The following is a 13,313-nucleotide window of genomic DNA, read 5'->3' as shown; positions in this document are numbered from 1 at the left end:
AATCTACCTTGCTATCAAATACTCCTGTAGGGCCTTGTCTGTATATCACCTGAAAATGGGTAGGTGTTTTGACATGACATTTCAGAATTCTCAGGACACTTGGCCTTCTATTCCTAACAGTAAGGCAGGAAGTGAAGAAGTGAATCACCTCCTTAGCAGACAGAATTCAGTTAGGATTCAGCTCTGTTCATGAGGATGGAAGTTCTGGTTAGCTGGGAGTAAATAAAACAGATAAGGAATCTACTACTCTAACAATCATAAATACTTCAAGCCAGGTAATTTTTTAAAATGACGATCATACACACTTTCTATTTCTATGTTCCTGACCTAGAAGCCAGAATGAAACACTGGTTTCGGGAGACTGATTGCCTCCTTACTTGAGCTGTGTACATTTTGACTATAAAGAAATCTTTTTTCCCCCTCTCATCTTGTTACACAAGCACATTATCTACCTCTAGCATTTGGCACAGAATGTTTCAGAAGAACATTGCTTCTGTCAGGACATGATTTCCATCGGCAGAATTGTAAGGTGTTCCCCATCCTTTGTATTCATGTGCTCCACTTGTCCTCATGCAGATCTGGTCACATCTTGAGTGTCACTCTTCATCGACTTTATTCACTTAATTGTAGACACAATGCCTTTGGAATTGTGCTCACTACCTGTTTTTACTGTCCTCATAGGCAGTAGTGGTCTCTCTTCTCTCTCCCCCTACACACTCTCTCTAGAAAGGGATTGGATCCAGGGCTTTGTGCATGTTGGGGAAGTGCTCTACCACCAGAGCTATGTGGCTCTTAGTCTTTTTTTTTTTAATAAATTTAATTAACTTATTTAGATATAAGGTTTTGTTGACTAGCCATGTTGGTCTGAAACTGGTGATCCTCCTGGTTCTGGGGGATTGTAGCTGTGTGCTACCACAAGCTCCCCTACCATTTTCCTAGGCTGGCCTAGAACTGAGATCCCTTTGTCTCCTCTGCCTGAGTAGCAGCTAATACCTATCTGGTAAATGTAAGAAGGTAAACTATGAATGTTTAGAATAACGTACAAACATCGAAACAAACAGTGCGATAATAAAATGCTCTGACTATATAGCAAATACCTTGACAATGATATAGCAATTGACATAAAATATATACTTAAAAAATCATCATGAATTTATGTTTTATCCATATGCATATGATGAGCTAGAAAATTCATACTTATCATATAAAATTTGGAAATCAATTCTCATGACCATGGTGAACATGCTTTTGTGCATTCGCGCTTCACAGGTAGTTGTAATATTAGTAAACTATGTAATGTAATAATTCACATAAAAGGTCATGATTGAGTTTAAAGAGCTTTGGCATTGGGGCTGGGAAGTTGGCTCAGTGGTAGAGTGCTTGCCTTGCATGCCTGAGGCCCTGGGTTCAATTCCTCAGCACCACATAAGCAAAAAGAAAAAAGCCGGAAGTGGTGCTGTTGCTCAAGTGGTAGAGTGCTAGCCTTGAGCTGAAGAGCTGAGGGACAGTGCCCAGACCCAGAGTTCAGGCCCCACGACCGGACCCAAAAACAAAACAAACAAACAAAAAAAAAGAGCTTTGGCATTGCTTATGATGCCCAACTTTCTTGAAAAACAAGTGACTGCTATTCAAGCCCTTTGAAGCACAGAAGCAAAATAGAATTTCTTTAATGCTATGATGAGAATTTAAATGTCAGAGAGTACTATTGACTTAGTATAAGATCAAAAGAAGAAGTGTGTTATGACAGATAAACCAAAGTCAGGAAAGAATTCTCACTTTAGAACCGTAACTAAAAACATCTAGTGGCATTTCATATATTCTCAACATATGTATCAGAAAGAATTAGCCAAAAATGTTAGCTGATAAAAGCTAGAATCTTTTTCTCTTAAAGATAAATTCAAGTGTGGCATGATACTTAATGTTTACAACAACTTCTTGTTTTAGGTGTTCCTATCAATACAAGCACCTAAATTGATTCGAAGATCGAAGTTAGTTTTAGTTTTAATTTTCAATTGGTAAAATCTGAAGTACAAATGCCACCCCACCCCAATGTAGGTCTGATTATTCCACATGACTGCTCACATTTTCAGCCAAGCTGAGACTATAATTTTTAGTTATAATTAATAACATAATACACTTCGAATAAAGGTAATCATGTGGTAGGGGAGATATTTAGAACCTTGACACATTGATGCTCAACCACTGGATGAACTAATAGTTAATGGCTATTAGTTAGAACATGATTGCTCCTCATCCGTCCATTGAGCAACAGTACCAACATTGGGGCAGAAACATGGAATCCTAGGCGCGAATCTAGTCTGCCTTTTAACAGACTCCTCTGTGATTTATATGCACATGAAAACTGTAGATGTGGTGATTTAAAACATCGCTATATACTTTCTCATGTTTTTCTTATAGATAATAAGCATGAACTAACTACCCAGGTGAGATTTAGTAAACATATTCATTTTGTCATAAATGTCAACTATCCACTAGGTTTTCCATACATTTGTGAGGCCATGTAAGCCACATTCAAGAGTACTGTTGCAACATATATTTTATATTCTGCTAAGTAGGTATTGATTTTCTTTTTTTGTTACTAGAAGATTTAAAACTATCCAGATTTGTCACTAAAGTGACAAAGCATTTCTTAGCAATAGGTGTCAGCTGAATTTCCACTTCGATCACCACAGAGAGATACAACATTCCCGTACCCCATCAAGGCAAGTGCCATCAACTGACAAAAGAGTTCTTGCTCAAATCAGTTTTGAACAGCATAACATTTAAAATTTACTTACATTTTCCAATTAGCCTTCAAGCAAGAGATTTCCCTGTGTTTTAAAATCCACACAGAGGCACAATTACAGAATCAGAAATTTTTTCTACTCCAATAACTTAAATGCTTCTTCATACTCAATAGTATTCTTCAAAAGAGTAAGGACTACCCCTGCAGTGAGCTGGGTTAATTCTGCAAGCAAAACCGTTCCACTAAGGTATTTGAAAAAAATCAGAGGAAAGAAAAAAAAAAAAAGATCCAAACTTCGAATTTTCCTTTTCATGCTAAAAACTTGTCTCAATTCTAGAGCATGGAGGAAGAACTGGATGCAGGCCGGGTCTCTCTGTGTGTAGGAGGGCAGGCTGTCAGAAGAGAGATGTGACTGTGATCTAAGGTCAAGGCCCACTGTCTTTCAGGTTGGGGGAACTGTTCATTCTACAAAGAAAAATTACACCATTAATCCACTTAGAGGCATGATGTCTGTCATCATTACTGATTTGTATGCATGAAAAACACCCTCCTGACCTTTTCTTCTTTAAGTTTTATAACTCATGTGAATGCAGTTTCCCAAGGCCCTAATAAATGGTGCTATTATGTTCTTGGTCACATCACTTTCCAGTTTCTTTCAGGTGGTTGGGTTAGTGATGACCCCAATCAAAAAAAATCCTTTGTTTACAAATGTATTATGTGGTAAAGTTTTGCTTAGTTAGACAAAAGATGCAACTGGAGAAATACGTCTATCAGAGTAAAACAGCTGAGTGGGCTTTCTCATTTTCAACCATATAATATATTAAACTATGTAAAATGTTTAGTAAGAGATGATGTTGAGTCAAGTTTCTTTTCATGGAGGCTACTTTGCCATCTTTATTCCTACTACTTTTCACTGTCTATACAACAAGCAACTGTACTAGTATTTAAACTCTATCTCTGGCAATCAGGACATTGTCATTCCCTTCTGTAATAAGTAGGATTAACAATGAGCATACTTCTGGCTTCACCTGTAATGGACAAAGTTAAACTTTCTAATTCTTGTTTTTTCAGGTATCTCTTTTCACTGAAGCAAGTGTCTATTGTCCTTTTGTCCTCTTATCTTCTATTTAATTATTTTTAATGGATATATATTTATTTGGGACTTGTTCTGGGTACTGATGATATTTATGTTTACAAGTGAAATAGAGTCCTGCTATTTGAACCTTCACAATTCAAAGAGAACAACAAGTTTATATTGGCAGTTCAATTTGCACTTTCATTCTCTCTGCCTCTGTCTCTCTGTCTCTCTCTGTCTCTCTCTTTCTGTTTCTCTCTCCATATATACCACATCTTCTTGATCCATTCATCTACTGAGGGGCATCTGGGTTGATTCCATATCTTAGCTATGGTAAATAATGCTGCAATGAACATGATTGTGCTGGTAGCCTTAGTATGGTCTTGTTTGTAGTCATTTGGGTAAATACCCAGGAATAGGATTACTGGGTCATAGGGGAGCTCTATGTTTAGTCATTTGATAAACCTCCATACTGCTTTCCAGAGTGGCTGAACAAATAACCTTCCTCTAGTCTTTTAAATGTGAAAAGGAACATATATTGTACTCTAAAAGTCCTAAGATTGCTTTCTTTGTTTGCATTAAATTTATTTTTAAACCTACTTTTTGAAAAATGCAAGCCATCCCTTGAAGTATATTACTTTCAAAACAAGCTTTCATCTTACAGAAATAAACATTTTCCTACTTGCTCTACTGAAATAGGTAAGACTAGCATGTTCATTTCTTACTTATAAGGGCACATACATTTGTTATTTATCAGACTTAAAGACATAGACTGCCAGCACATTTCTCCGGCTGATAAGACATTTTAGCATTGCCCATTTTCAGAGTTTTTCAACTAATAGAAAACTTTGGACCTAGAAGTTCTATACTCTGAAATTAAAATGAGTCATACCTTCAAATGAAAGTGAATCAGAAAATCAATTTTTACAATAATTATTGAAATAATTCCTCTAAAAATCGTGTGCTCTTTAAGTAAATTGATATGTCTTTCCCTATCTCTCTCTCTGAGTGTTAAATTAACTCTTGAGAGCTTAATTAAAAAAATAAACTACACTTGAATTCTGTATTCAAGAAAAATACTTTAAAATTGGCATTTGGTATTAATTTTAAATGGTTATATTCCATTTAGAGTTTTTCTCAGAGACTCATTGTAGACCTGATGACACATAACTGCTTACTTGTTTTTAATATAGTATTTGCTCTCAACCTATCATTTACATGTCTTACTTAATACTTCACATCTCACTTCTTAATTACTTTATCAAACCCATGTTTTTCTTTTTTGTCTTTAACATGTATTACCTCTGTACTTAAAATTCTTAGAAATGCTTATTGTTGTTTTTAATTTCAAATTAGGGAAATTGATATTTTAATGTCTTTGATATTAACGAATTGTATATGCCATATCAAGTAAACTGAAATGCAAGTTTAAATGACAATTATAATATAAACAAATATACTAATACAATAATCTAAAAAATGTGACTGAAAATTAACAACATAGTTAAATACTAATTTGTGACATTATACTGTTTTTTTAAGAGTTGATGTTCAATTATTAATCAACTAATATATACAGGAAAGAAAAAATACAATAAAGCAATATATTTAGGGAACTGAGATAATACCATATTCTACAGGATAGGTAGGATACAACAAAAAAGGAAGGAGCAGCTGTAGTAGGTTCTACCAGTTTGGGTCATAATACTCAATAGAAAAATCACTAAAATACACTAAAGTCTATTACTATAGTAGTCATTAGAGGCACTGCTTATTACTTTTATTTGCCAGATGTTTAAAATATTTTGTTCTTATTTAAATTTGCAAACATGTCAAACAGAAGTAAATTATTTCTGTTTATAGAGAATTAGTGCCTGTAAAAACTCACAGAACAGTTCCTGCTATTCATTGACAGCCATGGAGTGAACATTTTTGTACTGGGTTTTTAGGAATTTAGGTCTCTGAAAATTTGACCCTGTGAGGTTAATCTTGGTAATCTATAGAAGATTTGAAGTAAGCACAGATATTCCCATTTCGTAGCTGAAAAAATAGAGATTTGGAATGGTTGAATTAATTGTGTGACCTGAGGCCATCTGGCTTCCTCTCTGGTGCCCTTTCCTTTACATTTTGAGAGGGTCCTTAATCTCCACCTGAATCATTTTCTCTTTTCTATCAGCCTTCAAAAGCTTGTTGATTGTTCTCTAATTATAAATACTTGGAGAAAAGCATGTAAATTGATATGCAAATGATCTTTCTCCCTCAGCAAATTAGCACTTTACTTCGGTCTAATTAAGTAGCTTTGTGGAAGAAATGGATTTTCCAAGGAAGGATGCAAAGTGTTTGGACTTGTTCTAGGGATGGTTCTGGTATAGCAAGTCTTGTGAATGAGGTGTGAAAAAAGGAGTTAAGTGTAGGAGGAAAAGATGAACATGGAGCAAAAGACAGAGATTGGATAAGATAAAAGAATTTTTAGTGTAATGCCTGACAAATCTTCATTGAAAAATAAACAACCTAACAGCAGCTTCTTCTTCAGTAATACTTTTTTTTAACAAAGCTAAATAAAACTTTAATAATAAAGTTCTGTTTCTTTTAGATGTGACACCACTCAGTACATTCATCAGCAATAGCTATAATCTAAGTTACTAATTTTGTTATGAGTTTAGAATTTACAGGATGTCTTTTGAAGTCATTTTAATTGGCAAAATTGATTCCTTAAATATTTTATTTAACAATTCTCTTTGATATAATGCAAATCAGTGGGATAAAACTCTACTTTTACATATGTTTAATGATTTTTGTAGTAAGGAATTTATTAGTGGGTGGAATGCTATGTTCAGTAAGTTGACATAGATAATACCAGTTTTTATTTATTTATTTATTTTTGTGGCAGTCCTGGGGCTTGAACTCAGGGCCTGGACACTCTCCTGAGCTTCTTTTGGTCAAGGCTAGCATTCTACCACTTGGGCCACTGCTCCATTTCCAGCTTCTTCTGTTTATGTGGTACTGAGTAATCCAGGGCTTCATGCATGCTAGGCACTCTACCACTAAGCCACCTTCCCAGCCCCAGCAATTTAAAATTTCCATACAAAAGATTAAATTCAAAATAACCCTCCCAAATAATGTTTTCATGGGTCTAATAAGCTGTTTATAAATAAATAGTTTTGTTATGTATGTTTGGGAAAGGCTTGCAATTTTAACTAAACATTCCGGGCTCATAAATACCAGGTTCTTGTAAATCACAAAATGTCATGTTAAATTATATTAGCTTACAAAAGGAGTGACATTGATCAAGATACATCACACTCATAAACTGAAATGGAAACTTCTGTAAAACTTACATAAAGATGATTAAAAAATAAAATCCGTATCAACCATTTTTCTCAATAATAAAAACATTTATTAATACAATATTATTTCATTTCTTGCTCATGTTGTTTTATACCAGGTAATATCTTCTTACGATGGAATATTATTTATTGATTTATAATATGTTATTGTATTTTATTTAGTAAAATAAAAGAGAAATAGCCACAAGTTAATACCAATTTAATGTCTTTCCATTGGCAAAATCATTAATTTTGTTCTAGGTGCTCTTTAAGAAAAATAAAGACATATTATAGTTAGTTGGTCCTTTGTAGAAGATTGTTAATATGTGGCAGAAACATTTATGCCATAAAAGAGCTAGAAAACAATTGCATCTGAAATATACAATTGTGATATAAATTATGAGAACCGTTGTATTATTAAGAATTCAGTGGGAAATAATGACAAATATCAGCTCTAAGAGAAGATGCCAGATATTAAGTTGTTGATTTGGATGCAAAAAGGTTGATAACTTTTACTGAATACTGATGTCCCAAGAACAATTGCAGATATACAATTCTTGCAAATTGCTTTTCAGTAGCAAGGCTTTTTTGACATAAAGATTATGAATTTCAGGTCCCTACATCCCTTCATCATTTTCTCTACTATACTGTAGTTTCTCCAGGTTACTGAGAAATGTCCTGTGAGAGCATGTTGCCTATATCTGATTCTATTCTGTTCTAAGTGAAAGTTATTTTTTCAAGCTTATCTAGTATTCCATCTTTAATATTTCATGAAACACACTGAGTTCCAGAAGCATCATTGAAATTTATCCCATTATAGTTATTCTTTTTCTTTTTTTATTGTAAAGTACAGATGCACAGAGGGGTTACAGTTACATTGGTCAGATAATGCGTACATTTCTTTTTGAACAGTGTCACCTCTTCCCTCGTTTTCTCAGAGACTTTTTTCCTTCCTATCCTCCAGTCCTCCAAGTTGTATAATTCATTTCCAACTTAGTGTCTAGTGAGTATCAGTGCTGAATTAGTTCGATCTTTGTCCCACTGTTTCTGTGCTTCCCCTTCTCCCTCCAAATCAGATAAAGTTATATATATAAGACAAAGGGTACAGAAATTAAAACAAACAAAAGCAGCACCAAAAGGGATACAATCAAAGAAAGAAAGGAAAAAAGAAAGAGAGAGAGGAAGCAAGGATGGAAGGAAGGAAGAAAGGAAGAAAGGAGGGGAGGAAGGGAGGGAAGGATGGAAAGAGGGAGAGAGGGAAGGAGAGAAGGAGGGAGGGAGAGAGAAAAGAACCATAATCAGTACAATAAAAAAAACCTCTTGTTTCCATTTCTTAGAGTTCATTTTGATAAGCATCATTTTATATGATCTTATGTGCATAGCTATTATGCCCTTGTAATTCTCTCCTAAGAATATCCTCCTTTGGTCTCAACTGTGTGAATATTTAGAGTGCTGCTTAATTAATCATGTCTAAGTGTAGTATTTTTTGTCTTTTATTATCCACTGGGATTACTTGTAGGTTTATAATCACATTGTCATTATTATAAATGAGGGAAACCATTCAGCCTATGTTTCTTTGGGTCTAGCTTACTTAATACATTTTTTCCAAGTCTTTCCATTTCCTTACAAATGGGGCAATTCCATTCTTCCTGTTGGAAGCTTAGAATTCCATTGTGTATACATAGCCCATTTTCTTGATCCATTCATCCCCTGAGGGGCATCTGGGTTGATTCCATGTCTTAGCACTGGTAAACAATACCGAAATGAGCATGGTTGTGGTGATGGCTTTAGTATGGCCTGGTTTGTGGGAAATTGGATAGATGCTCAGGAGTGGGATTGCTGAGTTATATGGATGTTCTATGTTTTATCTTTTGATAAAAAGAACCTCCATACTGCTTTCCAGTGTGGCTGAAGAAGTTTACTTTCTCACCAACAGTGTAGTAGCATTCCCTTTTGGTCACATCTTCACCAGCATCTGTTATTGTTAGATTTCTTGATAATGTTGTTTAGATTTCCATTGCTTTTGTGGCCAGAGATGTTGAACATCTCTTCAGTGTGTATTGGCCATTCTTATTTCTTCCCTCTTTGCAGGTGAAATAATCTATATATAAAGAACCACATAGATTCCTCTCCTAAATTACTTAAGCTGACCCAAGACTTTGACATAGTAACAGGTTATTAAATTAACTCCCCAAATCAGTCACTTTTCTGTATGCCAACAATGAGAAGAGTGAGACTGAAATCAGAAAAGCAACTCAAAAAATAAAATACTTTTAAAAATCAATTAAAGATGTGAAGGATCTCTACGATTAAAAAAAACTTTTAAAACTTGAAAAAGGAAATTAAAGCAGATTTAAGGAAATGAAAAGCCTCCCATGCTCCTGGATTGGAAGAATTAACATGAAAATGGCAATATTGCCCAAAGCTATCTACAAATTCAATGCAATACTCATCAAAATCCCAACAACATTCTTCAATGAAATAGAAGAAGCAATCCAAAAATTCATATGAAATAATTAAAGACACTCAAATAGCAAAAACAATTCTTAGCATGCAAAACAGTGTAGGAGGAATATCAACACCAAACTTCAAACTCTAGTTTTTCTTCAAGTGAAGATTTGATTAGAGATCTCCAACTTGATTCTCAATGAAGAGAGTTTGAGTGCTGATATAGAATACTAGTTTATTTTCTTTCTTATACCAAAGACCTGAGATTGTACTTTTCTTTGCAAACTAAAGAACATTATTTGGCCTATCACTCTGCTAGCTGGATGGGTTGAACATGGTGTCAGCATCTGGACAAGAGCCTTGACTGTATCACAAAGTGGTGGGGAAATGAAAAGGGAACAATCCACATTCACAAAGGAGATAAGACATGACAGACTGAAAGGAAGTTGGGAAATTTTGGGGAGCTGGCTTGTTCCTTTTAGGAGAGCTCAATCTTACCCTAGCATCTTCTAGAGCTATATTAATCTCTTTTAATATGGCACCCTAAAGAACCTGCCACCTTCCTTTAAGCTTCACCTAGTAAAGCTTCTACCAATGCAACATACTACAGGGGAGAATAAGCCTCCTGCATGTCTACCATTGTGGGGCACACTCATATCATACTCATAGTGTCTTCATGTCCTGAATAACGTCATTACATGTATAATTTGTATAAGGTTATCTTACCCCAAAAAAGAAAACACATTGGTGAAAATTTCTACAGTTATTAAGCACAAAGAATTCAATATATTTGTATCACTTTTTTCTCAAGTCCAAGATTTTTTTTTCAGGATTTTCCCCAAGACACACACACACACACACACACACACACACACACACACACACACACACACACACACACACACACACACACACACACACACACATATACATATATATTCATATATTTTAAAGAAGCCACATAAATAGATTCCCTGAAATATGCAACATACTGCAGGGCTTTTTTCCATGATTGCCATAATGGTTTTAAACATTTTTAATGTGGTTCATGGCAGATTTCCGCAATCTAGTGGCAGCTGTTTAGGGAAAGTATCAAGCACCATCTCTCTAGGCCCACTGGTTTTTGTTTTGATTTCAGATCCTCTCACCATAAACTGCACAGCAATTAGAGCAGGCAGGGTTGTTAACAAAATATACTTTCACTGCTAGCTAGGCTATCTACATGACCTAGTAGTAATGTATGATTTTATAGCATTTACTTAAGTCTGTGCATGTCTTAACAGAAGGACTAAAACCCAATAGGAGAAAGAAAATGGGGGAGGGAGGATTAAGCAGTTGTGTGCTATCGAATAGGTCCAAATTAATAATGAGCCTTCAGCATGCTGGGGTAGAGTAACATTAAGTCTTAAGAGCTTGATAGACAGTTAGATGCACTAATGGCTGTGCTCTACTGGGAAAGTATTTTAGCTGGAAGTGTGTGTGTGTGTGTGTGTGTAGATGGTTGCACATTGCGATATGAATAGTTGTACTAAATGCATGGAGGTTTTCTGCCAGTACAGGAAGCGATTAAGGCCCCTTCCGCCCGAAAACAGCTCACTGGAGGAATGTAATAAGGCAAAGTAAAATCTGAGAACAGATGATTTCCCATTTAATAGTCCATTGACTCTCCTCTTAGAGCCATGATGGTGATGGCTCTCCTTTATTTTCATTTCTAAAGAGGCACAAGTTGTTTGATATTTTTGAGCTCTTACATTTCCTTTTTTTTCAGAAGTAGAAGGAGGAGAAAAAGAGAAAAAAATGCTTCGCATTAAAAATAACTGGAATTGATTCAATTATCCACTTTAAGAAATATTTATTTTTGTTTAAATAAGATGTTCATTGTAGTTTGGAGTGATGAGTTTCTTTTTCCTTCCCTTCCTTCTCTGCCTTCCCTTTTCTACAGAGCTGTGCTAAGCTATGTCTTTTTTGTTTGTTTGTTTATTTGGTTGTTTTTTGGCTGTGGGGCTTGAACTAAGGGCCTAGAAACTGTGTTGTTCCTAAGCCTCTTTGTGCTCAAGGCTAGCACTTGAGCCACAGAGCCACTTCTGATTTTTTTTATTTTTTTAATTTTTTTTGGGTCCAGTCGTGGGGCCTGAACTCTGGGCCTGGGTGCTGTCCCTCAGCATTTCAGCTCAAGGCTAGCACTCTACCACTTGAGCCACAGCGTCACTTCCGGCTTTTTTCTTTTTGCTTATGTGGTGCTGAGGAATCGAACCCAGGGCCTCAGGCATGCAAGGCAAGCACTCTACCACTGAGCTACCTTCCCAGCCCCGCCACTTCTGATTTTTGAGTGGTTAATTGGAGACAAGAGTCTCACAGAGACTTTTCTGCCTGGGCTGACTTGGAACTGCAATCCTCAATCTCAGCCTCCTGAGTAGCTAGGATAACAGGCATGAACCACTGGTGCCTGGCTTAGGCTGTGTTTTAAAAGTGATTATAGTTATTATTTGCTTCTACATCTTGGTCATTTCTGAGAAAGTACATAGTAATTTATGAAGTTCTTATGTTATGCAGAAAAATTAGGGTGTGAAAGATTAGAAGCTATTTGAAGGTTGCATTTTTCTTTCTTTTTTGTTAATGTATATTAATAGTACAATGGAGTTTAATCACATTATTTCCATAATTGTATATAATGTACTTAGATCAAATTCATCCTTTCTGTTCCTCTTTCTTGTTGAAAGCTTTACTTTCTCTACAGCAGAAATAGATGAGAATGTGTTAAATGTATTAAATCTTTCACTACTTCTCACCTGTGGTTTGATCTTATGCTCTTGTATTAAAATATACCAAATACTGCACCTTTTTCTGTCTTTCCTTTGACTTTCATATCCAAGTAACATTTAAATGTATTTTTGATCTAATCATGTTTATTTTCATGTATTTTACAACTTTCATTTCAGAAAAGGTTTGTATAAATAAATAGACAACAACTCAGATCTATGAAGCTTATAATGTCAGTAAGTACAAGGCCTGTTATTCAAGTCCCATTTTTAGTTCTGTTTTGTAGTTTTACCTTCTTGTCAACCTGGAAGTCTTCCTGGACTACATACAGGCAAGGTGTTAATGTCAATGAACATCATCCTTAGAACTGGTTGTTGTTAGGCATATTAAGGACCAAGGAATAGAAATGTATGTGATGATGTGATCACTAGAATACTTTGGAGTGAGGCAGTCACTTTTAGTGCCAGATGTTGTCACATGCCAGTATTCTTTATCATGGATGCATCTTACTATATGTTTGGTAGGCATTATATACACAAACTACATGTTAATATTAGTCTACTGGTGGAAAGTCGTAATTATATCTAGAAATAAATAGACAAAATGGATAGGTAGATTCAATCCTTGATCTCTTTTAGGAAAATAAAAGCATCTCAAAGAATATGCAATAATCTGAATTGATAAATAATTTCACCTTCAAATACAAAGAGTGGCAAACAATTTCTCCACAAATAGTATTGATATAGACATTAGACTTACTTTTATACTTTATACTTCCTAGTCTGTTCTTCCACAAACACTAAATATGTAGGTTGCCAAAGTAAAATTTTCAAATAAAGACAATAGACAGTGTTTATCATTCTGGTATAATAGAACTCAACTATGAGTCATGCTGAGACGATGACTCATATTTTCACTGAACATCTGAGATAAATATTATTGTGGAAATATAAAAAAG

General features: G+C 35.1%; 1 protein-coding gene across 2 annotated transcripts in view; it reads left to right on the top strand.

Annotated features, from left to right (window-relative positions):
- The window catches only part of Grik2 (glutamate ionotropic receptor kainate type subunit 2), a 564,289-nt gene that overhangs the window by 282,741 nt on the left and 268,235 nt on the right, over window positions 1–13,313 (top strand). The gene's annotated exons all lie outside the window — the stretch shown is intronic.

Source organism: Dipodomys spectabilis, unplaced genomic scaffold, assembly GCF_019054845.1.
Source record: "Dipodomys spectabilis isolate Male_0828 unplaced genomic scaffold, ASM1905484v1 ptg000053l, whole genome shotgun sequence".
Classification (NCBI taxonomy): Eukaryota; Metazoa; Chordata; class Mammalia; order Rodentia; family Heteromyidae; genus Dipodomys; species Dipodomys spectabilis.
Note: the sequence above shows the minus strand (reverse complement) of the source record. Positions and strands in the feature narration are given on the sequence as shown.